The sequence below is a fragment of the Vicugna pacos genome, chromosome 32 (genome assembly GCF_048564905.1).
Source record: "Vicugna pacos chromosome 32, VicPac4, whole genome shotgun sequence".
Lineage (NCBI taxonomy): Eukaryota > Metazoa > Chordata > Mammalia > Artiodactyla > Camelidae > Vicugna > Vicugna pacos.
In genome coordinates, this window is record NC_133018.1 from 9689520 (window position 1) to 9715059 (window position 25540).

The window sequence follows — 25540 nt, forward strand, 5'->3', positions numbered from 1 at the left end:
TCAGTGAGCAGGCAAGCTGGGGATGTTTAATGTAGCTTGGGAGAGAGATCTAACCCGTGCGCTGCTGGGGTGGGAGGCATTGCTAAGAAGACAGGGGTGGTGGTGTGGAGATAAGAGACCCCAGAATCATTCCTGCATGTTTGGACGGAACCAGACCCAAGCTTTCCCAGCCACGGCTGGCTTGACGTTGCCTGCAAGAAAAACATCCTCCAGAGAGAAGAAAAAATGTCCCAGGGTATAGGGTCAGGCCATTCAAGATGGCAGCTGTCTTGCTCTCTGTCCATCCCAGGCTCGACCAGCCCCTGACTTACCTACACCCTACTCAGACGAACGTGCTTGCCCCCTGCCCCTACTAGAGATTGTTCTGATCCTTGGGCCAGAACGGCTCCACCCGCTAGTTTATTAGAGAGAAACATCTGCCCTTTGTGATGCTGGTTAACCTGAGGGGCTGTGAGGGGCGTGCCCCAGCTCTGGTTCCCCTGGTAACGGATGAGCCCAGCTGATGTCAGTTCCCCCCTTCGTGGCCGCCTCCTTCTCCCCCGAGGAGTGAAGGCTGCTGCTATGTCCTGCTCTCCGTCTGCTGCGCGCGGTGGACTCGTGCTCCAGGGCTTTTCGTCAGACGTGGGCGACCCCCTGCCGCGTCCAACAAGCCGCTGATGTCTCTCGCTGTTTCTGGGCTCGTTCTTCAATCTCAAAGCTGGGCAACTAACGACAAGGCTCGCGGGCGGGCGGAGCGTAATGTGTATATAGGGTTATGGAAAGAGACATCAACTTAGAATCCTCGATGGCAATCGCAGCTCCTGTAAAAACCCCCTGCTTGGCTGGTTTGTTCATCTGTACAGCAGGGAACCCAGTAAATGAAGACGCGTCCCACTCTTGACCTTGCACTTCTCGGTGTAACCACTGACCGCCCCCATTTTACGCGGAAGAGGAAACAGGCTCTGAAAGGTGAAGTTACTTGTCCGAGGTCTTACAGCAGTTTGGGATTCAATCCAATGCCTGAGCCCCCAGTACGGGGCTACTTTCCCCCACCGTGGGAGCCCTGGGTACAGTTTGGCTGCTTTTTCGCTTTGGGGGCTGGAGCCCCAGCTGCACACCCCACCCGGGGGCCTCGGAGGGCCAGTTGCCATGGGCGGCTGTGATGCACACAGTCTCCCTACACGTCCTGGCTCCATGCTCGTCCCCCCATGTTGGCTCTGAGAAACAGGCAGGTGGGCAGCCGTGGATCCAGACCCCTGGAGTCAGTTCCTGGTGGATGCCATGTTCAAGTACGCCCCCACGCCCTGCCAAGAGCTGTTTGGGAATTCCAGCGGACCCTGGATCACGGGAAGCAGCTCTGCTTGGAAACAGGTGAGGAAATGCAATTAGGGGCTGGTGATAGCCCTTCACTGACAGTGTGGTCCCTGAGAGCGCCTAAGCACATCCGGCTCCAAACTGCTCTGCCCTAGAGCTCGGCACTCCCACATCGCGGCCGCCTCTGCACCTTCACTCCGTTCTGCCCACTGGAAACTCCAGGTCCGGAGTCCAGGGTCTCCTTCACGCCTCCCCTACAACCTCAAAGACCCAGTCGGTTCCCCTTAGAGCTGAAAAAGGTGACCCAAGGCAATGGTTTTTGAACGTTTAAAAAATGTTTAAGACTTCAAAGTCTTACTCAAAATCTCAACATACAAAACAGATGAAAGGAGAAGGTAGAGAAGGCTCTCCCAGCCCCGCCCACCTGGCCGCCTCCTGCCTGGCAAGGGAGCCCCAGGGCCCTGCCACAGAACCCGGGGCCCCAGGAACCCAGTTTGTAAACCTCTAGTCTATTCAGGCTCCGAGGGGATAACACCTGGCCCAGGGTGGCACAGGGAGGTAGTGCAAAGATGAGGCCCCTTTCAGTGGGCTGCTAAAAGCCCCAACAGGAAACAGCCATTTCCCTGGGCCAACTCAGTCTGCTTGTACGAATTTGCCCCGAATGAATAAACTTGGGTTGATTGGTTGGTTAGTATTTATTTGGTGGGTTGGTTGGAGGGTTGGTCAGTGGGTTTGGTCGGTGGGGTTGGTTGGATGATTTATTAGTTGCTTATTGAATGGTTGAGTAGTTGGTTGGCTGGTTGGCTCGTTCACTGATTAGTTGGATAATTGGTTGATTCGTTGGTTGGTTAATCAGTTGGTTGGTGGCTGGCTGGTTGGTTGTTCTTTTACTTGGCTGAGTGGTTAGCTGGTTAGATAGTCAGTTCACTGACTGGTTAGCTGATTGATTAGGTGGTTGGCTGGTTCTTTGGCTGGCTGAACAAATGACTGGTTGAGTTAGTGGTTTTATATGGTAGGGCTTTGGAGAAGGCTCTGAGACGTGAAGTGGATGTTGGAGGAAAGAGGCACCAAGCAGATGGCCTGAAACATGGAGGGAGGAGTGACATGGACTCAGATTTCAGAAATAGTGGAGGTAGGAAAACTAGCAAAGTTGTTAGAGCCTGTTTGTCCGCTTCCTGACTTGGGGGGGTGAGCAGGTGGGTGGATGAATGTGTGTCCTATAGAAACTGTAAAGTCCATTACGCATGTTGAGGGTCCCCTCCTACTCCCCCCAGGCTCCCAATGCCCCCTGGTTTCTTCCATCCCTTCCCCCAAACAACCCTGATCTTCAATCCCTTACCCACCCCGGGCTGTCAGTGATGGATCACAGCTCAATGTGTTTGCATGTATTTATTATTTGTATATATATATATATTTTTTAATTGAAATATAGTCAGTTTACAATGTTGTCGATTTCTGGTGTACATGAACATGCAGATATTCGTTTTCACATTCTTTTTCACCATAGGTTACTGCAAGATGTTGGATATAGTTCCCTGTGCTCTGCAGTATAAACTTGTTTATTTATTTTAAACACAGCAGTTAGTATCTGCAAATCTTGAACTCCCAATTTATTCATTTATTTATTTTTGAGAGATGGAACATGAATGGGGGTATTTCAGCCATCCCATAGGAGATGGGATCAGGGTTTGAAGGAAAGACGATTGGGACCCCAGGAGTCACATCCCATGAGAGCACTTCCTCTGACCTGACGATAATGGTAGTGCTCACGTAACCCTCACAGTAACCTTCTGTACTAAGTGTTGGAATAACCTCCAGTTGAAAGATGAAGAATCAGACTCGGGGGGGCAGTGACTGAGTTTTGGCGGGTGCAGAGCAGAGGGCCCAGACTTGTACCCTGTCTCCCGAGTCCACACTCAGCCCCAAGATCACTCAGTGGCACCACCTTGGGTCCTCTGCAGCCACTTCTCCCTCCCCTTGGTCTTCTGGATACCAGTCCTGGTGCTGATGGGGAGCCCCGAGCATCACTCACTCATAAGCCAGGGCCGTAGCGGGCTCCACGTGCCGCGTGGCAGCCACCTTCAGGAATAGGAGCTCAGTGGGCCCACCGCTCCCAGCCCTGCCTAATGAGCTCTGACCTCAGCTCTGAAACCACAATCAATTAATAGGAAAGCTCCCAGCTGGGGCCACTTTATGCATTTATTTGCAAGATTAATGGCAGATACGAAATTGCTGCTTCACCTTGGGACTTTCAAGGAAATCTGGAGAACATCCAGGAGACAGCCCCATAAATATTCCTCAAGGCCATTCCTGCCTTCTGCCCCACCTTGTGTTATCAGAAGGTGATGTTTTTCTGCCCACGCTTTGCAAGGTTAAGGGGAACATGGCAGGGAATGGGCATGGTTGTAACTGAGAGAGTTTCAAGCCTCCTCCTCGCTCTTACCCTCTCTCTTTGCCCTTTCGAGGGCTGTGGGAAGAGAATACGCTTTGGGGGGACCACCAATGGTTCCCCCTTCATGTATTCCTCCAGAGGCCAGCTTTAAAGGATTAACAAAATAATAATACATTAACTCACCCATATTGTGGGCTCGCTATGAGCCAAGTTCTTCACATTGTCTCCCTTGATCTTGGCAACAGCCCTATGAGCATGGAACAGTGATTAATCCCCATTTTGCAGATGAGAAGACCGAGGCACAAGATCACACAGCAGTTTAGTAGAGGAGCCTGAACTTGAACTAGCACCTCCTGACACCAGAGCCAGAGCTCTTACCAGAGGCCGTGTAATGTGGGCTCCAAGAATCCAACTCATTCTTCCCTAAGGGGCATGACACAGTGGTGGTCGCTGGTCAGGACTAAATGAAGGAAGTAGGTCCTGGGAGTCCCCAGGGCTGGGCCATTTGAAACATCTCCTGTCTTTGGGACACTCAATTTCCATTCAAGTGTACATCCCAGCTGCCTGCTGGGCCAGGGCTCAAGCTCTAGGTCAGATAGAAGTTTCCAGCCTCGGACCCTCCACTTTCCAGCACTGTGGCTTTGGACCGTCTCTGAGCCTTAGTTTCTCCTCTGTACAGAAAAAAAAAGGTTGCTTTGTAAGGTGTGTTTTTGTATCTTGCTAAGTAATAAGTGTTCATGATTTTTAAAAGTTCCAAATGTACAAAAGAGGAAAGTCTTTCTCCCACCCCTGTCCTCACCATCCCCCAGGCTCTCCTCCCCGGATGTGGCCACTAGTACCAGCATTCTCTGCGGCAGCTCCATCTGATAAAGCTGATCAGTGATGGTGACATGCTGCACCTGTGCTCGTCAGAACACTGGCTATTGAGCGCTTGAAATGTGGTTAATGTGGTGAACTAAATTCTGAATTTTATTGGATTTTAATTCATTCACGTTAGCAGCAGGTGGCTAGTGGCTGCTATACTGGACAGCACAAGTCTGGAGACCCTGATGATAACTAACACCCACTGAGCAGTGACCACGTGGCAGGCCCTGTTCTAAGCACTTCCCATTATTTACTCCTCATCCTCACAAGAACCCCAGTAGTAGATACCACATGCGCAATGTTCGCTCTGGAGAAACTGAGGGGCAGTGAGGTCAAGTTCTTACAAGTTCACTCTACCAGGACGCGGAGGAGCTGTGATCTGAGTCCAGGCCGTCTGACTGCAGAGCCTGGGATTCAGCTCCATAAGCAGGTTTCGTCATAAAACATCTAAGCAGCTTAAATGAGAATGTGTGTAATGAGCTTGGCATCGTGCCTGGCACAGAACAGGTGCTCGGCAACTTACCCCATCCCTTTAATCTGGTCCATATCTTCCCTGCTCTCTGTTTAGGCCCCACTCGCTCCTACCCCTGGGCCCTCGCTTATGCTGTGTTCCCCTCAGTCCTTCCACTTCACCAAATCCTTCCCGACTGTCAGGCACCAAGGATGGGATAGAGGAGTCCAGAAGCCTGAGTTGGCCTAGACAAGGCCACAAAAAGTAGGACGTGTGGGGGAAGTGGTACAGAACTCAGCACCACTCTGTAACAGAAGCCGTGGCCTTCTGGAGAGGGACGTAGCCAAGCCACAAGTCAGCAGGACGATGAGATGACGGCCATCAGGAGGATGCAAGCTGCATACTGGGGGGCAGTGGGAAAGGAGGTTAGATCGAAGGGGCTGGAGCAAGACATTGGGCTCTGACAACAGATATTAATTTAGATCTGAGTTAATAAGTGGTATGGGGCTGGGGTTGATGTACTCATGCATTTAACAAGCATTTATTAGGCACCAACTTAACTGGTCATTAATCACTGGGGGCCACATTCATTTTCCCACCATGTGACTGTGCTAAAGAGACACTGGAAATTCTGGTACATCTACTCAAGGTCACCTCTGCGCTGGAGAATGCTCAGGGGCCAAGTTCAGTTCTTTACCTTCATCCTGTTAACAGGTGCCTTCTCTGTACATTAATCGACTCAACGGCCCAGGAGAAAAGCAATAAGGATTTTGATCCCATTTTATAGATGGCAAAGCAGAGGCTGGGGGGAATTGAGCTGACCTGTCAGTGCATGGGCTGGGTGAACACGCTGGCCCCAGTCTGGGTTTTTTTCTCTCTGTCAAACTGTTCCTTTGCAGGGCACTGAGGTCTGTAATTTCCATCTGCTAGGGCGGGCCTTGCCAGCGGAGGCATCCGGTGTCCCTGGCACTGGCTCAAAGGACTGCCTTCTCGCTGCGGAGGGAAGGAATCCTTTTGCTTGGCACTCTGTGTGCCATTTTCCACCTTAGTAGGTTTTAATCTTGCAGACAACAGATACCTAAGCCGCCCACCACCCTGGAGGAAGCAAAAGCTCCAAGTGCCCAGGAAGAAGGGGCTCCAGGCCATGCCCTGTGTCTGGGCAAAAGGGGCAGCTGTCATGCTTAGGAGCCAAGGGACCAACAGAACATCCCACACAGAGCCTTGGGGGAAGGAGCAGCAGCAAAAGAGGCGGTTCTTGGATCTGGTGTGGGTGCCCACTGGAAAAGGGAGTGGGGCATCCCTCGGCACCTGGGAGGACCCCCTGCCCACTTGCTTCCCACCGGGTCTGGGCCTGTCCCTCCTTATCTCTGCTCTGAATCTCAGGGGCCTGACCCTGTGAGCTGCATTTCCTAGGCTCCTGGATCATCTGGATTCTGTCTGGACTCCACCAATGGGAAGCGCAGGCAGGTGATTCAAGGATGGGGACCAGGGAGGAGCCAGGGCCTGTCTCCCCTTCCTTCACCACTTTGAGGGGCGTGTCTGACAGTGCTGGCCTCCTTAGAGGCATAAGTTTCCCCTGAACAAGCACACTGTTCCAGCTTTTGTCAGGTGTCCCCAGCCCCTGGGTACCAGCAACACAACCCCGACTCTGTTCCTCCAGCCCCTGGGGAGGTGGCAGCTTCTTGCTCTTGCTGATCTCTGGGGTGTCTGCCATCTTACTTTGTGTTCGCCTAAAGCAGATCCTGTAACGAAGACTTGAGTATGTGCAGGCAACCCCGGGCAACCCCAGAAAGAACAAGGAAGGGAGTTGGGGAAGTGCGATGGGAAAGGGAGAGAAGCTGCTAAAGGGCTGTGACTTTGACGGACAACTGGGCTCAGTCCCAAAGGGGTCCTTCTAAGAATCATTGGGAAACATGCCTCAGAGTCAACCAGCTGGAGAGATGACAAGCTGTGTCTTTCGTCTACTAAATTCCATCTCCACTGCTGGAAGGTGGCCCCTGGGTGTTAAGTCTCGCATCTCCAGACTGTACCCGCAGGCTCCCAAGTCCAAGAGGAAGACCTCATGAAGAGAAGCTGAGTTGCGTGGGCTCCAGGTGGCGTTGAAAAGATCCCGCAGAAACGATATGCAAATGATATGCAAATAACCCCCAAGGGCATGAAAGGAGGTTTGCCAGCCTGAGTAACACAAAGAGAAGACCACAAGGAGATTAACACCTACATACCCATCAGAATGGCTGAAATTGAAAAGGCTGACAATACCAAGTGCTGAAGACGTGGAACAACCGAAAGTCTCATATACTCCTGTTGGGAAATGTAAAATGGTACCACCACTTTGGAAAATTGTCTGGCTGTTTATCTTGTAAAACTAAACACTTTCTCAAGGCACAGGCATCTCTCTCCCAGGTATACACCCAAGAGAAATAAAAACACATGTTCACACAAAGGCTTGTACACAAATGTTTATATAGCAGCTTTATTTACGATAGACAAAGCCTGGAGAATCCCAGATGTCCACCAACGGATAAAGACATGGCTGTATATTCATATAATATAATACTAGTCAACACTAAAAATGAACAAATGACTGATGCATGCAACAACATGGATGAATCTCAAAAACAAACAAAAAGCTCATGAAAGAAGCTGGGCACCAACTATGTGATTCCATTTGTATGAAACTCTAGAGAAGACAGAACTAATTTATGATGCTGGAGAGCAGGGTTAGCCTTGTCTGGGAACAGAGGTGTATTGGCTGGAAAAGGAGAATGAAAGAAACTTCTAGAAGAATAGGAATGTTTCATATCTTGACCTGACTGGTTGATTACAGCATGTTCGCAAAGGTAAAAATTCATATAGCTAAACACTTAAGATTTTTGTACCTTTTATGTAAATCAAGGCACTTCATTTTTGAAAAACAAAAACATAAATGAAAAAAGAGCTCCATTCTTAAAAGCCCTTCCTTGGGTGCTCAGCTGGTCACCGAGTATGACTCTGCAGTTGGCATCTCCAGCCTCATTAGAGGGAAATGAGGGAGAGTCCAGGCCAGGCTGAGCCTCGAGCTGCCAGTGCAGAAGAAAACACTTGCTCCCGTCAGTGAGTTATGATTAAGAATTTTCCTCCTGGCCTCCGAGTGTTTTACTGGCTCATCCATCAATCTGTCAGGCCGGCCGTCAAGACGAGAACAGCAGAAAACTAACAGCTCACACCCAAACAGCCTGAATAATTCAATACCCGCTACAGCCTCCGGACACTGGGAGCATGAAGTTAATTTTATTTATTTCTTGGGCTCTGCAGTTTATTTCCATGCCCCTGGAGTCTCAGAGAGTGGGCATGGGGCTTCCGTGGACCAAGATAGGACAGGCCAAAGTCATAGAGGCTGAGATGTCCCACCCTGATGTCTGGAGCAGGACAAGGAACCTCCAAACAGGAAGAGAATGGGCATTGGAGTCCCAAGATACTGGTTTAAGACCTGGTTGGTCACTTCTCAGCTGTGTGATCTTGAGCTAGTCATTTACTTCTGAGCCTCAGTTTCCCCAGCTGTGAGCTGAGCATGGTGATAGGACACTTACCTAGTGCTTACTGTGTGCCAGGCCCTGTTATAATTACTTATATTAACTCATTTAATACTCAAATAATCCTACGTAGTACTTACAACATCCTCCTCATTACACAGACGAAAGAACTGAGGCCCGCAGCTCACCCCAAGGAATCAAAACACCCGTCTCATAGGGTGAGGTTGAAAGGAAATAGAGCTTACAGATCTCTGGACTTTATGCCTGGCACACAGTAGGTGCTCAATAAAGCATAGCCACTGCTGCTGTTATTAAGATGTCTTTCAGGGTCAATATCTTGCTTGAGTATAACAGCCAACACGTGAGGTTGATGGGCATTCTGCAACTATAAATGGGGAAGTAGAGAGCGAGGTAAATGGCTTGCCCAAGGCCACACACATTTACACTAAGGACACTGCCCATCCTCAGATCCACCTAGGCTCCCCTTATGGAGCCATTGACACCAAGTCCCAAGTTCTACAGGCCAAACAGACCTTGCTTTCAAAAGAAAGACCTGGATTCATATCCTGTGTCTGGCACTCCCCACTGTGCGTGTAGAGCAGGGTCCTTCACTTCCACTGCCTTGGCTGTGAAACAGGATGAGACAGTCAGTTACAAGGGAATCAAAAGCCGACTTGGGCGTGAGTGAGCTTGATTTGGTCCCCAGCCCTGCCACTTGCCAGCTGCAGGACCTTGGACAAGCAGATTCCTCTGAGTCTCCTGTTTCCTCATCTGAGCCCCAAGGGAGCATATCTTCCAAGTTGTTTTCTCTCTAGTTTCCCACCTGATTAAGGGAGAAGCTTCACAGAGCTTCTCAGTCAGGAGACACTTCCATTAACAATCCTCAGTTGGCAAAATGTCATTGTCCACATTGTCCTGGTCAGGGAGGGCCCCAGGTAAATGACACATGCGTTTCATAAGCTGCAGGTAAATGATATTCCATTGCAACATGATCTTCTGTTGCAATGGCAAATCTGGGCTCTGGGTCTTAGTTTCCTTCTTGTACAAAAGAGGGCTGTTAGATTACTTGATCTTTAAGAATCTTCCAGTTCTGATGTATAATTCTGTGTACAGTACTCGGAAATCGGGAACAGGATTCCAAATGGGATCAAGAAAGGGGTTTGGACAAGCTGTAGGGACTGAGTGAAGGGGGTGGGTCCACTTCAGCACCACAGACAGCGCCAAGCTGCTGGGTTTCTGGGGAGGAAACTGCTCCAAACTGTGTGAAGGCCCAGGTACACATAAGAGTAACATTCACACTGTAGTCTAAATCAGGGTTTTTCAACTTCAGCACTGTTGACAGTCAGGGACAGATAATTGTTGTGAAGGGCTTTTCTGTGCATTGTAGGATGTTTAGAAGCATCTCTGGGCTCTACCCACCCCACCCCACCCCACCCCACCCCACTCCCAAGTCATAACAATCAAAAATACCTCCAGACGTTGCCAGCTCTCTCCACTTGAGAACCATGGATCAAATTGAATAGCACTCTCTGGAGTTGTGCACATATGAGGTCACCCTCACGGTTCCAGTCCTAAAATTATCCTTCCAGACTTAAAGAGCCCAGGGGCAGGTCTCTAGTCTTCTCTCTTCTGGAAGGCAGTAGTGAACAGATTAAACAGTTAAACAAGTAAAGTAAATAAATAAAAGAAGTAAATACTGTAATAAGTTCTGGGGGAAAATAAAACGGGGTGTGATAAAAAGAAAATGGGAAAACATGTGCGCTAGATGAGGGAATCCTCGTGCACTGTTTGGTGGGGACGTAAACTGGTGCAGCCACTATGGGAAACAGTATAGAGGTTCCTCAAAAAATTAAAAATAGAACTACCATATGGTCTAGTCATTTCACTTCTGGGTACTTATCCAAAGAAAATAAAAACACTAACTCAAAAAGACATATGCACGCCTATGTTCATTGCAGCATTATCTACAATAGCCAAGATATGGAAAGAACCTACATGTCCATTGATGGATGAATGGATAAAGAAAATCTGGCATATATACATACAATGGTATATACAATGGAATATTATTCAGCCATAAAAAAGAATGAAATCTTGCCATTTACCACAACGTGGATGGATTCCAAGGGTGTTATGCTAAGTGAAATAAGTCCAATGGAAAAAGACAAATAGCATAGGATCTCACTTATATTTGGAATCTAAAAAGCAAACAAACATAAGCTCATTGATACAGAGAACAGGTTGATGGTTGCCAGAAGCGGGGGATGGGAGAAGAGGAGAACTGAGTGAAGAGGGTCCAAAATTACAAACTTCCAGTTATAAATAAGTCATGGGTAAATAATGTGCAGCATGGTGACTATAGTTAATAGTGCTGTATCGCATATTTGAAAGTTGCTAAGAGAGTCGATCTTTACAGTTCTTACCACAAGAAAAAAAGATAACAGGAGAACATGGGTCATCTTAAATAAGGTGCTTGCGTGGGGCTTCTCTGAAGAGGTGACAATTGAACTGACAACTAGAAGATGAGAAGAAACTGCTTGTAAGACAATGGTGGGAAGAGCCTGTTATGCTGGAAGAATCACAAAGAGGCCAGTGTGGCTGGAGCAGAGTGCGAGATGGGGAGAAAGGGAGATGAGGCATCAACAGGAGACATGGGTCTGATCATTCAGGGTCTTGGCAAGCAGGTTGTATTTTAAACTAAATCCTAGGAGAAAACTGAAGGTGCTAGGGAGAGCACCTGTGTCCTCAAAATTCGCAGGCATAAGCCTCAGGCTTTCTCCCCTGTGGGCAGCTGCCAACGTTGCTGGCTTGTCCCCCAGCTGCAGCTGGAAGTGAGGCCAGTATCTGCTGGGCTGCTGTCAAGGCTTTTATTGGCCCTCTGCTTTTCAGAAAACTCACAGATTTCCTGCAGTTTATGAAAGGTTCCCATTTTTCTAGCCCAAGGTCAAGATCAAGGCGATGCAGCACATTTTACAGCATCCAGGGAACAGGGTTTGTTCTCCCTTAAGCGCATGTCTTGCCCTAGATCCTATGGTGTTATTAAGCTTTTGATGACATCTTGTGACTTAGTAAGGTGGCAGGGTGTGGGGGAGGAGAGAGAAAATAGCAATTTTTCTGAGGATTTATGACCACGTAATTTAGTGTTCCTGCCTAAATTGTAGTCTCTTTCTCCAAGCATCCTTCAAAAGTCAATGACTTTGGCACTTTAAGAACCTGCCATGGTCCTAAGCTGAAAATTGTGTTATCATTGTATCCTTGTGTCTTGCGCATGTCACTACTGGCTGAGCTAATGATTTGATGAGTGAACGCATATGTGAATAAGTGATAAAACAGAAGGAAGGGGATGCTTGTTACATAGTGACTGAGTTTAGCAACATTTTCACCTGTGACAACATGGAAATAGGATAATGTATATAGTTTATGTAGATAAGAAGATTTCCAGGCAGAATGTCGAAGATGACTCCTGGTCCTTCTCAGTGTCTGTGGCAATACGCAAGAGGAGTGATACAGGCTAAAGGAATGACCACAAACTTGATGGTTTTGAAAATTGCCCATGTCTCCAGACGGCAAATGGTGCTAAAAGTAAATGTCTTCAGACAGAGATCAAATCCAGGGCACTGTCAGGAAAAAAGGCATAGAGATGAAGTTGAAGTTGTGACCATAAAATGCTTTATTACAGCCTCAAAAATATCTAATTGCCACAGATAACCAATCAGTCAGACCATGCAGCTTTTAATAACCTTAAGGACACTGTGCCTCAGATACCCTGAGGTTTTCAGAAGCTCAGGGTAGAGAAGAGTTCAGTTCAGTGAGACTCTCAGCTGTGGTGGCTTTTTTCCTAATGGAGTGAATCCCCAGTGACATTCTCAAGAAACCCACAAAACTTGTAAGAGAAATGTATTGGCAACACAGCCAGTTTGGATTGAAAGAGACGGAAAACTGCACAGATTTAAAAGAAGACTTTGGACCCCATCCCAACATTTCTACAGAAAGAAAGTCAGCTGAGAAAATACGTTATCTGCAAGTGTTTCATGCAGAAGGAAGGATGAGTCAGAGGGTAGAATCAAGAGTTCAAAGGGTGAAGCCAAGAGCTGTTGAGATTTATTCCCAGATCTTGGGTCCCAATTTTTAAAATTGCAAACTTGTGCCCTGATGTATTTCACAATTGCTCTGGACCAGTAACCTCTCTGTGCCTCCTTCTCTGCCCACCCCAACCTCTTCTGAACACAAGTCATCTATAGCAGTTGTCCCATGCCGGTCCCTCTGTTGCCCTCTCCTGGGTCATTCTTGAGGGAAGCCAGTCACCCTGATGTGAGGATACTGAAGCCGGCACCAACTTGCCAGGAACATGAATGAGGTATCTTGCGTGTAAATCCTCCAGCCCCAGTCAAGTCTTCAGATGACTGCAGCGCCAGCCAACACCATGGCTGCAACCTTGTGAGAGACTCCAGTCCAGAACCACCTGCTAAGCTCTCTTACATTCCTGACCCACAGATACTGTGAGAGAATAAATGTTTATTGTTGCCACCTTAAGCTATTAAGTGTTGGAATAAGTCATTGAGAGCAATAGATAACTAATACAGATTTCCCAGAGCACATAAACCATTTCTTGGAACAAACTAAGACTTAATAAATAGTATGTAAATACTATTATTTAATAGAAAATACTATTATTAATAGAAAGGCTTTGCCCTTGAACAATACAAGGCTAGAACAAACTCAAGACGAGTAAACAAAGATATTTGGGGGTGATATTTGAGAGAGGAGAAAAGGCTTAAGCTGAAGGTGGGGTTGAACGCATCCAGATTTCTGCTTCTCACCTGCAGATCTGGGTGACTTCCATTAATGTCCCCTCCCATCAGTTCTCAGGTGGCAGTAGGAAGGTCATCATGAAGAAACCAAACGTAAAGAATCTAAGGCTGAAATTTTATTATTTCCCCCAAAATTCCAGGAGCAAGAAATCAGGAAGGAACCCCATCCTGGAACAGTATTACTATCCAGATGCCCAGAAATGCCCCCACCCACCTTCAGACTGAGGCATGTGGGTCACAGTCTGAGAGAGACGCCAGAATCCACAGAGGAATCTTTCAAAATGCAGCTGCCTGCATTCATGGAGATCCTGATTCCTGTAACTTTCAGCCACTTAGCTCATATATGTTGAGTAATAAATAGCCAGATCATTGGCACATGAGCAGACATTTGTCTAGATAGGAATAGATATTTGACTCAAATTTTTTTGGGGGGGTAATTAGATTTCTTTATTTTTAGAGGAGGTACTGGGGATCGAACCCAGGACCTTGTGCATGCTAAGCATGTGCTCTGCCACTTGAGCTAAATTTTTTTAATGGTATACTTTTTTGTTGTTTTGGTGGGGGTGGGGGCTGTAATTAGGTTTATTTGTTTTAATTTTTTTTAATGAAGTTACTGAGGGTTGAGCCCAGGACCTCGAGCATGCTAAGCATGTGCTCTACCACTGAGCTCTACCCTCCCCACTTCAAATTTTTTAAATCAATGAAAGTCACCTTTTAAATTTAGTTTCTTGAAATAGAAAATACAGTCACTGAAACCACATAGGGGACATTTGTTGGTAAGGTTTGGCCATCTCGAACTCCCGCTCCCACTGTCAATCCAGAGGTGCTAACATGTGTGTCTGAAGGGGTACCAGTGCTCACACTTGGCCATTCTGCATTCCTGCATCCCTCTGGCCACGGTGTTGGTGCGGGATGGGAACATATGTGTCTTAGTTTGGGTTGCTATAGCAGAATACCATAGACAGGCAGCTTATAAACAATAGAAATTTATTTCTCACAGTTCTGGAGGCTGGAAAGGCCAAGGTCAGGGTGCCAGCATCATGGCTGGGTTCTGGTCTAAGAGTGCTCTTCTGGATTGCCGACCGCCAACTTGTTGTCAGAGAGCAAAGAGAGAAAGGAAGCTTTCTTATGACCTTTGTAAGATCAACAATCCTGCTCATAAGGGCTCCACCTTCATGACCACATGGGATGCAAAGGCTCCACCTCCAAGACCACCACACTGCAGGTAGAGTTCCAACATACAAATCTGGGGAGGACGCAAACATTGAATCCATAACAATGTATCTCCATCAAAGTCAATGAGATGGTAAGAAGGTCTGCAAAGACGTCTAGAAACAGAGGCAAGCTCTCCGCCTCACTGTCCTCAAGCCTGAAGGGACATAGAAGTAGGAGCCAAGATGACTTAAGCACAGAGGAAGAATGAGAAGTGGGAAGGATTCTCCCAGTGGAGGGGACATGGGCAGGGTGCTGGCTGTGGGAGGCTGTGAGCAGGTTCGGGGTCTTCTAATGCTGGAGGAGTATGGACAGGACCCCAGTAGCATTCAGTACAGATGCATGAACATTCCTTCACAGGGAAGGGAGAAAGGGAAAGAGGAGGGAGGGAGACAAGGAGGAAGCGAGGGGAGAATAAAAAGGAATATTTACTGAGTACCTACTATGTCCCAGGCAATATAAAAAGAGTCTTTGTGTATCTGACCTAAAACTCACATGAGGGTCTGGTTGTCCTGTTTTCGCAGATAAGAAGTGGAGGCTTAGATAAGCTAAGACAGGCAGCAAACAGAAGATCTCAAGTTCAGACTCAGGCAAATCCCATAGAATGTCCGTGATCCCGCTAGTCCCTTGGCATGATAGGGGGTTTAGAGTATCCGGAGATGGAGGCCCCAGGCCACAGTCCTCTGATCATGTGACACTCAGTGGTGGCAGGGGTGCCGTCACATCTGTTGGTTTTGCAGGAATCATTTATGCCCAAGGGTTTCTGCTTGTTCGGAAATCACTAGCTGATGGATAGTGGTCCATGAAGACTGTCTGCAGATGGGAATTGTTTAGAGGCTCTGGCATTACTCGGGTGCAGGGAATCTCACGGGGGCCCACAGCCAGGAGCCGGACCCACTCTCTTGTAGCCATCACGCCCCCACTGAAGAGTGGCAGTGCCTTCAGGATGGCTTTGAAAGTGTCCCAGAAACAGCCCCACCCTCTCTGCATCTCCCACCCACGGCTTCCCAGCCTCTCTCATGATTACTAACAGATCCCCTGGAAGGAAATCAATTCCTAAAAGAGTCTTTGGGAAAGGAAGGAATGCCACTTTCAAGATGTGTGGGCTTGGCAGATCATATTACCTCTCTGAGTCTCAGCTATAAAATCGGGATTGGATTAGGCAGGGTTCTGTAGAGAAACAGCACCAACAGAATAAAAAGAATACAGACAGAGATATGTAGGTAGAGACAGAGAGAGACAGAGAGCATTCACTCTGCCTCCACTGTTTTGTTCTATTCAGCCCACAGTGGATTGGATAATGCCCACTCACATGGGTGAGGGCGCCCTCCTTTGCTCAGTCCACCCAGTTAAATGCTAATCTCTTCCAGAAACACTCTCAGAGACACATCCAGAAGTGATGCTTAGCCAGTTACCTGGGCATCCCTTGGCCCAGTCAGGTTGACACAAATAAGGAACCATCACAAGGATCATACTAGAATTTACCTGAATAATCCAGCACCACCACCATCACCACCATCATCATCATTGCAGTAACTGGTCACTTTTAAGAGCTTGACACTTTGAAGTATTTCTACCCTCTGCCACAACCCGGCCTCCAAGGACAATTGCTGCCATTTTACTGAGGAGGAGACTGAGAACCAGGTAAAGAAACATCCCCAAAGTCATCACAACCACAAAGTACCTGAAGTAGGTTCAAACCAGGTTCAACTGGTGTTGAAACCCAGGATCTTTCAACTGCCCTGTATGTTCATCCATTCATTCAAAAAAGGCATCAGTCTATTGAGCACCTACTATGTGTTGGCCATTTTACTTGTGTTATTTCCAATCTTCTGAACAGCCCTAAAAAAGTCACACAGAAAAACTGAGGCTCAGAGAGGTGAAAGGACTTGTCCAAAGTCACACAGCTGGTCAGTGCCAGAAGTAGATTTAAACTCAGGTCTGTCTGGACTTTTTCAACCTTACCCTGTGGTCTTTCATTCATTCATCCTTCCACTAACTAACTCATTAATTAGTTGATTAGACAACTGCCCATTTCTACAGTGTCCACTTTGTGCCCCCTCCTTGGACACACCTTCCGGGGGGCCTCCCATGTGGCAGGGAAGGGGAAGCAAGGACATGAGATGAAACAGATGGTTAGGGAGGCAGACACCGAAAGAGACCAGAGAATGTACTTTGTGAGTTGAAAGATCACGTTTATTGGGGGCAAATCTGGACAGACTTCCTGGAGGAGGTGGTATCTGGGCTGGGCCCTAAAGAATGAAGAGGAGTTTCCCATGTTGAAATAAGAGAGAAAAGCATTCTAGGCAAAAGGATCAGCATGAGAAAAAACATGGGGGTGGGAAATTGGGGGAGCGGGGAAAGGGGCAAACAAAGAGTGGATTGGTTAGCCTGGAGGGTGGAGTAAATAAAGAGTGAGAAAGAAGTTTGGATGGGGAGTAGGAGCCAGCTTGTGGGGGACTGGAGCCTGATCGGGCAGACTCTTTGGTGCCAGGCTCAAGGAGTGTCTGGACTTCATCCTGTTGGCAGAAAGCAGCCACTGAGGGCTGTTAAGATTGGAAATGTGAGAGCAGCTAAGGTTTCTGACTCCTCCACAGTGGGCAGGGGACGGATTCCAGCAGGGAGATCTGTTATAGAACTCTTAGGAGGCTGTTCCAATCAACCACATGAGACACAGGGCCCGGACTGGGACAGTGAGATGGGAAAGAACTGTTGATGTAGAGAAGGTTCCTAGGCTGGAATGTGCCGGCACCAAGTAGTGTGCATCATAGTGGTGATTAATATGTACAAGGTGGGCGGGGCTGGCTCTGTGAACTTTCTGCCTTTCCGTACCCCTGTGAGGTCCCTGCACTGGATCACTCCACTTTTCTAAGCCTCCATTCCCTTGACTGTAAAATGGGGCTGATAATACCCACCCTAGCTTCCCATCATAATCATCATCATCACCATCATCACCACCACCACCACCATCATCATCATCACCAACATCACCATCATCATCACCACCATCACATCACCATCACCATCACCATAATCATCATCACCATCATCATCACCAACATCACCATCATCATCACCACCATCACCATCATCATTGCTGTCATTATCACCATCATCATCAGGACCCTTTAGGACCATACAATCCAAAACATCCATTTTTCAGATTCATTTTACTAATGTTTATTGATCACCCACTTAGTGCCAGGCACTGAGGATCTATGAATGAGTAAGACAGACTTGGTCCTTGACCCTGTAAAGTTAAAGTCAGAAAGAGGGGACAGGGCATTGAACAAGTAAGTGATCCAGTAATGTGTGATATGGTGAGAGGGACCCTGGGGACATCAGGAAAACTTTCGGGTGAATTGATTTCAGCCGGGCAAACAGGGGGCACAGTGTTCCTGGCGAAGGGAACAGCAGATGCAAAAACCTGGAGGTGGCAGTGGACAGAGCTTAATCAAGAAAGTGAAGACATCCTATTTGCCTGAATCTTAAAATATAAGGAGCTGGAGCAAAGATGGGAAAAGGGCAAGAATTGAGCTGGGTGCAGATCACCAACAGTCTTGTAGACCTTTATCAGAAGGCTCTTATCCAGGGCAATGGGGAGCCATGGAGGAAGATAAACAGAGGAGAGATGGATGTGCACCTTAGGAAAATCACCCTGCCTTCAGGGTGGAGCATGAACTGCAGGGGGCCACAGCGCAGACAGCAGGACCAGTCAGCGATGATGAGCTTAGAGTGGTGAAGCGGTGGAAAGGTGGACAGAGGATCCCACCTTCAGCACCAGTCAAGGGAGAATCAATGAATTTCATGGTCATCATTGTATAAACTAAAGCATAGGGGAGATTGCTGCTGGAAACTTTGGCCTCTTTCTTTTAATTATTGAAGTGTCGTCAGTTACAATGTGTCAGTTTCTGGTGCACAGCCTGTTGTCCTAGTCCTGCGTGTATGTACATATATTCCTTTTCAGAGTCTTTTTCATTTAAGATTGTTACACGATATTGAATATAGTTCCCTGTGCTATACAGAAGAAATCTGTTTTTTAATCTCTTTTTATATATAGTGGCTAACATTTGCAAATCTCAAACTCCCAAATTTATCCCCTCCCACCCCCTTTCCCCGGTAACCATAAGATTGTTTACTACGTCTGCAAGTCTGTTTGGAGACTTTGGGCTTATGTTCATTTCTTGTGCCACCCGCCCCCTCCAACCCAGGGCTCTGCCTGGGATAACCCAGGGGATAGGCTGGCCCAAGTCATGCCCCACTCTCCCTTCAGCCGTATCACTGGGAAATAACTGCATTTTCCCGGCTCCTTAAGGGAGCCAGCCCAGACTGGGGAGACCCAGAGGTGGCCGCTGAGGGTGCTCCTGGGTTAATCGGGAGCATTCAGGATGAGCTGCTGCTCCGTATTCATCTTGATGGATCTAATTAGACGAGCGGTGATGGGGCTAAATGGACCGGCCCGGCAGACCGAGGCCACCGCCAGATGCCTGGGGACCCAGGCACGAGGCAGAGCAGTCTCTGTTGAGATAATTGTCTTTCTTAAAAGAGATCAGGGTCAGGGCAGAGGGGAGAGTGTGGCTGAGGCTTGTTGGACACATGTAAGCTGGAGAAATCAGATTTGCATGGACACAGTCGTGAAGTCATGTCCCAGTTCACCGAGATGAATTGGTCATTTCCAGAGCTCCCACCGTGGGCCAGGCACTGTGCTGCTCACTGGGGACACAGCCATGAGTGAGGCTGACTTGCCCTGCCCTCCTGGAGATTACACTCGAGCAGAGGGACAGCCATTAGCCAAATGGTCACACAGGAGGAGAAATAGCCATCACAGCCGACCAGTGAGGGAGAGTTCCCAGGGCCACAAGGAGTAATAACTGAGTGTTTTCCCCCACATGTATATAACTCATTTAATCATTGCAACCACCCAACACGGCAGGCTTTATTATCATCAGTTCCATTTTGCGGATGGGAAAACTGAGGCCCAGAGAAGGGAAGTGACTCTCCCAAGGTCACCCAGCAGAGAAGCTATAGAAACTGGGATTTGAAGCAGGTGCTCCAGCCCCAGCACTCAGGTGCCTATCCAGCAGGCAGAGGCCGTGCAAAGGCCCTGTGGAGGGAAGGACGGTGAGTGGTAGAGGAACTGCCCATAGGCAGGGGAGCTGGAGGCAGAGATGGAGGAGGTGGGGTCCAGGCTGATAGTAGGAGGAGAGTGGGGGCCAGACCATGCAGGACGTGTCAGTCACATCAGAGACACATCTTTATTTTGAGGGCAATGGGGAGCTACAGAAGATTTTATGCAGAGGATGGATGTGATGAACTTTGATTCTTACCCCACCCAGTAGAAACAGCAGGTCAGGAGCAGGACATACATTTGACAGAAGAGCTGGGTGACCTTGGGCCAGCTCCTTGACCCCTCTGTACCTCTGCTTCTCCATCTGTAGAATGGGGACATAGCGTGATCGCCAAAGTTCGTCTTAGCTGTGACCTGCTAAAATTATTTTTTTTCTCTACTTTTTTTTTTCTTTCTGAACTTCCTTCCATCCAATCACATATTAATTTCCCACCAAGCGCTAGGCTCTGGGCAGGTTCCAACCTCACCATGTGGAAGACCTGGAACCATCTCCTGTTTTTTAACACCCCTGCATCTTGCTGTGAATTCAGGGGGTACCCAGCACCTGCCAAACTCACCCAGGGCTCCCACCCAACGCCCACCCTGGGCCAGCCGCTCTGACAGCTGGGGCCACAGCAGGCCTTCATCGCTACTCAGGATCATTTTCCCCTCTGATGAAGACAGATGGAGAGACTTGGAGGGAAACAGAGCCCCACCCCTGTCCCGGAGCTCACGGCTCTGGGATGGGAAGAGGGCCAGAGCTAATTCGGACACCAGCTGCCTCACGTGGGCTCCAGGCTCTGAGGCCAAGCTCCCCAGAGACTTCCCCTGCCACTCTGCAGGCTCCTGGAAGCTCAGATTCTACCTCCTTGAGCTCTGCTTTCTCTGAGCTCGGCTCTTCCTTCTACTGGCAGAGCTCTTGTCTCCTAGGCAGGTGCACAGAGCAGACCCCACTCTCTCCTCAAGACCCCACAGCCACCCCCAGCTCCTGCAGACCTCCATCACCCTGGGATGCTGGAGCCTGGCTGCCACTTCCATGGCAATCCCCGCTCAGAACTAACGTGCTCAGAGGACAATTGGGGATGGAAATTTACAACAAGTTCTAAAGTTTTACGATGTACACGTTCCTCAACCTAGCAACGCCTTTTTGAGAAATCTATCTTCCAGAAATACTTGCCTAAGTTCAGAGTCGTGTATTTATCTGTAATTTGAAAATCCAAGAGGCTTTGAAAACTGAACATGTTTTTGTATGTTGGGAGCCAACAATCCCACTTGGCGGCAAGACCGGTCCTGTACGGACATGAGGCTGTTTATAAACTATATTTGTCCAACTTGTGGGAATATTTGTGTGTTTCACTGAAGAATTTATTAGTGTGTTTGAATATGGGGTGCTGCCCCAAACTCCCCTAGTGGTATTTAGATAGTATGTGATGTATGTACCCAAAACCTGTCTAAAATCAAAGAACACTGAGTCCCAGAACAGAAGTGGCCCCAGAAAATGTGGATAAGGGATTACAGATCTGTAGCAAAAAGTAGAAGCAACCTTGAAGTCCACCCATAGGGGACTAGTTAACGAATTAGGATACGTCCTTCATCATTTGGATGGGCCTGATTCCATCCATTGAAAGGCTTTAAGAGGAGAACTGAGGTTTCCCAGAAAAAGAAGTTCTGCCCGTGGATGGTAGCTTCAGCCTCTTCCCGAGAGTTCCAGCCTGTCCTTCCCCACAACCTGCTCTGTAGACTTCAGACTCGCCCCCACAATCACGCAACCAATTCCTTGCCGTAAATCTCTTAGTATAGACCCCCCAACTGATTCTGCTTCTGTGGTCCAACAGATACTCTATGTCACCAAATTTTTTTTTTTGTCTCTTCTACTTTCCCCGCCACCCCGTGGTGCATACCCTGCCCTTGGGGAATTACTGAGAGGGTGGGCACCCATCCGAGACTTACACATGACTACCTCTGAGTGGGCGCTCCGTGCGGGGCCCTGTGCCAAGGATTGTCTCAGTCGATTCTGACCATCACCCTGTAAGGTGGATGCTATGGTTAGTCCCACTTTGCAGATGAGGAGGCTGAGTCTCAGAGAGGTTAAGCAATTTTCTCAAGGACACACAGACACCGATGACATTCTGTTCTGACTCCAACACGTGTGCTGTTAACCACCAGTTCACCAGCGGGGAAATAGCTCCCTGGACAGACAGGGAATACAAAGGAGGGGGGCTTGACTCCCCCCTCCAACCAGGCAGCTTACAGACAAGTAGAGAACAAGGCAGATACCCAGGGCTTGTATTTCAAAGTAGGGGCAGTAACTGCCTTCATCAGTCTTGTCTCCTGCCCCTCAGTCTCCAAAGAGGGCCAGGCCAGGGGCCACGTGTCCAGACTCCTAAAACTGACCCCTCTGCTCAGTCAGCAGCAACAGCAGGACAACTGATTTGGCAACGCTGCATACAACACCAGCCCCCAGATGCTTCTATGAAGGTCCAGGAGTCCTCGTATGGGAGAAAGAAAAGCTAGGCAAGGACCCAGGACACCTGGCTTCTAGCCTGATTCCACCACTAAAGAGCTGTGTGACCTGGGGCATGTCACTGCAGTCCTCGGAGGCCAAGACTGGGGAAAAGCAAGAACCAATCATTGTTATATTAGTTAAGTCCTAAGACGCTCCCTCCTCCATCACACAGACGAGGAAACGGGCTGGACGTCATCTCAGAGCCGGTAACTGGCATAGCTGAAATGTACACCTCAGTCCTTTGACATCCAGAGCCCGAGGTTCCGGGGGCCCCTTTGCAATTCCATGGGCCCTAGCGGGGCTTCGGGGTGGGTGGGAACTCTGGGCCTGTGGGAGCCAGCCTGGCTCACCTCCCTCTGAGTGGAGGGTTTTCTGATCTCATTGCAACTCCCGAACGGTTCACAGTTGGAGAATTACTAAACAAGAAAGCCCGGCAGCCTCTGATTTATGAGATGCAGGGAACCATGCCAGGCAAGCCAATCAACTGGCGGAAATTTGTATTTTAACAAAACCTCATAAATAATGCAGAGGATGATAAACAGCTGATGCTTGCCGCCAGGCAGCAAACACCGGCCCTTTAAGCAAGGGGTCCCAAACCTGAGTACCAGAATTGCCTGCAGGACTTGCTACGATGCCCTCATAGGGTGTCCGTCCAGGATGTCCCAGGTGAGACCCAGGAAGTCACATTTCTAGTTCCCAGGTGGTGCTCATGCTGCTGGTGGTCCAGGGACCACATTTTGAGAACCACTGCTCTAACCCACTGACAGTGCCCCCTCCCTCCCTCCCCACCCTCCCATCACCACCAGGAAGGGAATCACCCCCAGCCCAGGATGCCAGGTGGAATTAAGATGCCCCCAGCTGCTACACACACCCAGAGTTGAATTTCTAGAGGTTAAATATATAGGTAACTCTACTATAAGCCTTGGGAACCGCTCCCTCTGGGCATTAGGGAGTCTGTGGTGAGGTTTTTCTTCATTTTTGCCTTTTCTTTTCCCACAAAGACATGAATCCCATAAGCCACCTACTTTCCAGTTCTTAATCATCATAAGAAACCTTTCTTGAGTACTTACTATATTGCCGAGCACTAGCTCAGTATAGGTGATCCTCATTATTTATGGATTTGAGAATTCGCCTTCTTGCTAAAATGTGTTTGTAACCCCAGAAATCAACATTTGCAGCACCTCCACGGGCATGCACAGAGCAGCAAAGAAGTAGAGTCAGCCGACTTGCAAGTTCCCAGCTGAGGTTAAACGAGGCGATGCCCTGCCCGCTTTTTTCAGCTCTCATACTGGAAACAAGTGTCTTTTTTTTTTTTTTTTTTTTTTTTTTTGCAGTCTGCTTAACGTGATGCTTTTGTATTTTGTGCTTTCTGTTTGGTGATTTCCCATTTAAAATGGCCCCAAGCGCAACGGGGAAGCCTTGTCCAGGGTTCCTAAGCGCAAGATGCACCTTAGGAAGAAAATACGTGGTTTAGATAAACTTCATTCAGGCGTGAGCTATAGTGCCGTTGGCCATGAGTTCAATGTTAATGAATCAACGATGCATATTCAGTAGGGTGTCATTCATCATTTATCATTCATATTTACTGAGTTCCTGGTTCGGACCAGATACTAGGCAACCCCATTTCAACCAGAGCAAGGATTTGGGACTTGGGTCTTTTTCAGCCCGCACCTCCTCGTGCACCTGTACTTTGATTGATGACTCCCCAGAAGCTACCCAACGCTGCTCACGCAAGGAAAGGAGAGATGAAAATTTAATAAGATTCCAAATTGCCTTCCCTTGGATTCAAATTGCTTCATATATTATATTCATGATAACTGCTGTAGTCTCTATTTTTCTCAAGCCCCCCCCTTCCTTTCTAATACAAGACAAGTTCTTTGGTTAATGAATTCTAGATTTCATTTAATAAATGTTGCGTGGGAAGCTTCATTATTTGCAACTTCATCCCTCTAAAGCAGGCTCATAAATGCCCCCTTCCTAAGCACCTGGGATAAACAGAGCATGATTCTCACGTACCCAGGCCCCGCGCACTGCCACCAAGAAGAATTCAGTAATTGAAAAGACCTTATGAATCAATACAGCCAAATTGAAAACTCCAGGAGAACTCCACATCATTCATCGAGGTGCTTGTGAAGTCTTCTCTTTGCTTTTATTTTTCTTTCTTTTTTTTTTTTTTTGGCTTTTTTTTTTCTCTTTAGTTTTAGAGGGAAAAAAAATTAGGAAAATGTTGAAGAGAGGGGCCAAAGAAAACATATTTTTTTTTAATCTTAATCACTTGGCACAGCTGACTGAGCTTCTACTTAGCGTGTGGATCGAACTGAGTTTTGATTACTTGTCCTGATTAATTTTTTTTGGTCTCTCCACTCCAGATCACATAGGGATGGTTTCTGAGTCTTCTCCAGGGAGGCACTGAGAAAAAAGACAGAATTCCTATGTTCGCCCACCCTTAAGCCCACCATAGAAGAGGTACGCAACAAATGTGGATTTCATTTGAATTGCAATGAACCAAGTGATGGCTATCTTGGAATCTTTGAAGAATGGAAATAAAGTAGAACCCCTTTTTTTTTCTGTCCGCCTACACACTTGCCTTGCCTGACAGTTCTTTGCAGGCGTTGAACAAAATTGATGTTGAGTGTCCACAATGCAGTTTGGGCTGTTTACTTTATTCCCCACCACCACCGCTTTGCTTCTTGACTGCAGTGAGAAAGTCAGCTTTAGCAATTATAAGTTGCCCACCCTGCAGGGTGAGGCAACCTGTCAGTCGACAACAGTGCCTGGATGTTTGGATGTTTCAAAGATGCCTGGAACACATCCTGCACAAACCTAAATTGGTCATGTGCATCCTCACTCCAGACTCCCCACCCCTACCTATGTGTTTCCCTTCCTGTATCCATGTAGCCATCTATCCATGGAGCTGAACAATTCCCCTGCGTCCCTCTGCATCCAGTCCACAGCCAGGTCCCCATCTCCACTCTTCTTCCTAGATACCTATGCGTTCCATCCACCTGGCCCCATCTCCTTTAGCACCACCCTACTGGGATGCCAGCTCCTGTATCCCTCCAATGGCTCTCCCACCTCCATTCTTGGCCCCGTCCCCCAGCCCAAGGGATCTTCCTAAACCTCATATCCGATTATATTGCTTGCCTGTTTTAAAGCACTTCAGTGGCTTTCCAATGATTTGGGGTTAAGGACAAATTCTTTACACTTTATATAAAGTACAAAGAGGTCTGGCCCCTGCCCATCTTCCCCACCTTGCGTTGTTCCGGTATCCCATCCTCCCCGCACTCCCCCGATGCACACAGACACGCACACAACTTGCTCACTGCACTGCAGCCACACTGGCCTTCTTTCTGTTTCTCAGAGAGCTCCTTCCTCCCTCAGGGCCTTTGCAC

General features: G+C 48.1%; 2 long non-coding RNA genes across 2 annotated transcripts; one reads left to right on the forward strand and one right to left on the reverse strand.

Annotated features, from left to right (window-relative positions):
• LOC140690896 (uncharacterized) lies at window positions 1-658 on the reverse strand. Its single transcript, XR_012066241.1, has 2 exons — window positions 312-658; window positions 1-191 (listed from the first exon to the last, which is right to left on the reverse strand). It is a non-coding gene; the product is annotated as an uncharacterized lncRNA (long non-coding RNA).
• Window positions 548-24726, forward strand: LOC140690897 (uncharacterized). Its single transcript, XR_012066242.1, has 2 exons — window positions 548-1350; window positions 24518-24726. It is a non-coding gene; the product is annotated as an uncharacterized lncRNA (long non-coding RNA).
• The last annotated feature ends 814 nt before the right edge of the window (window positions 24727-25540 follow it).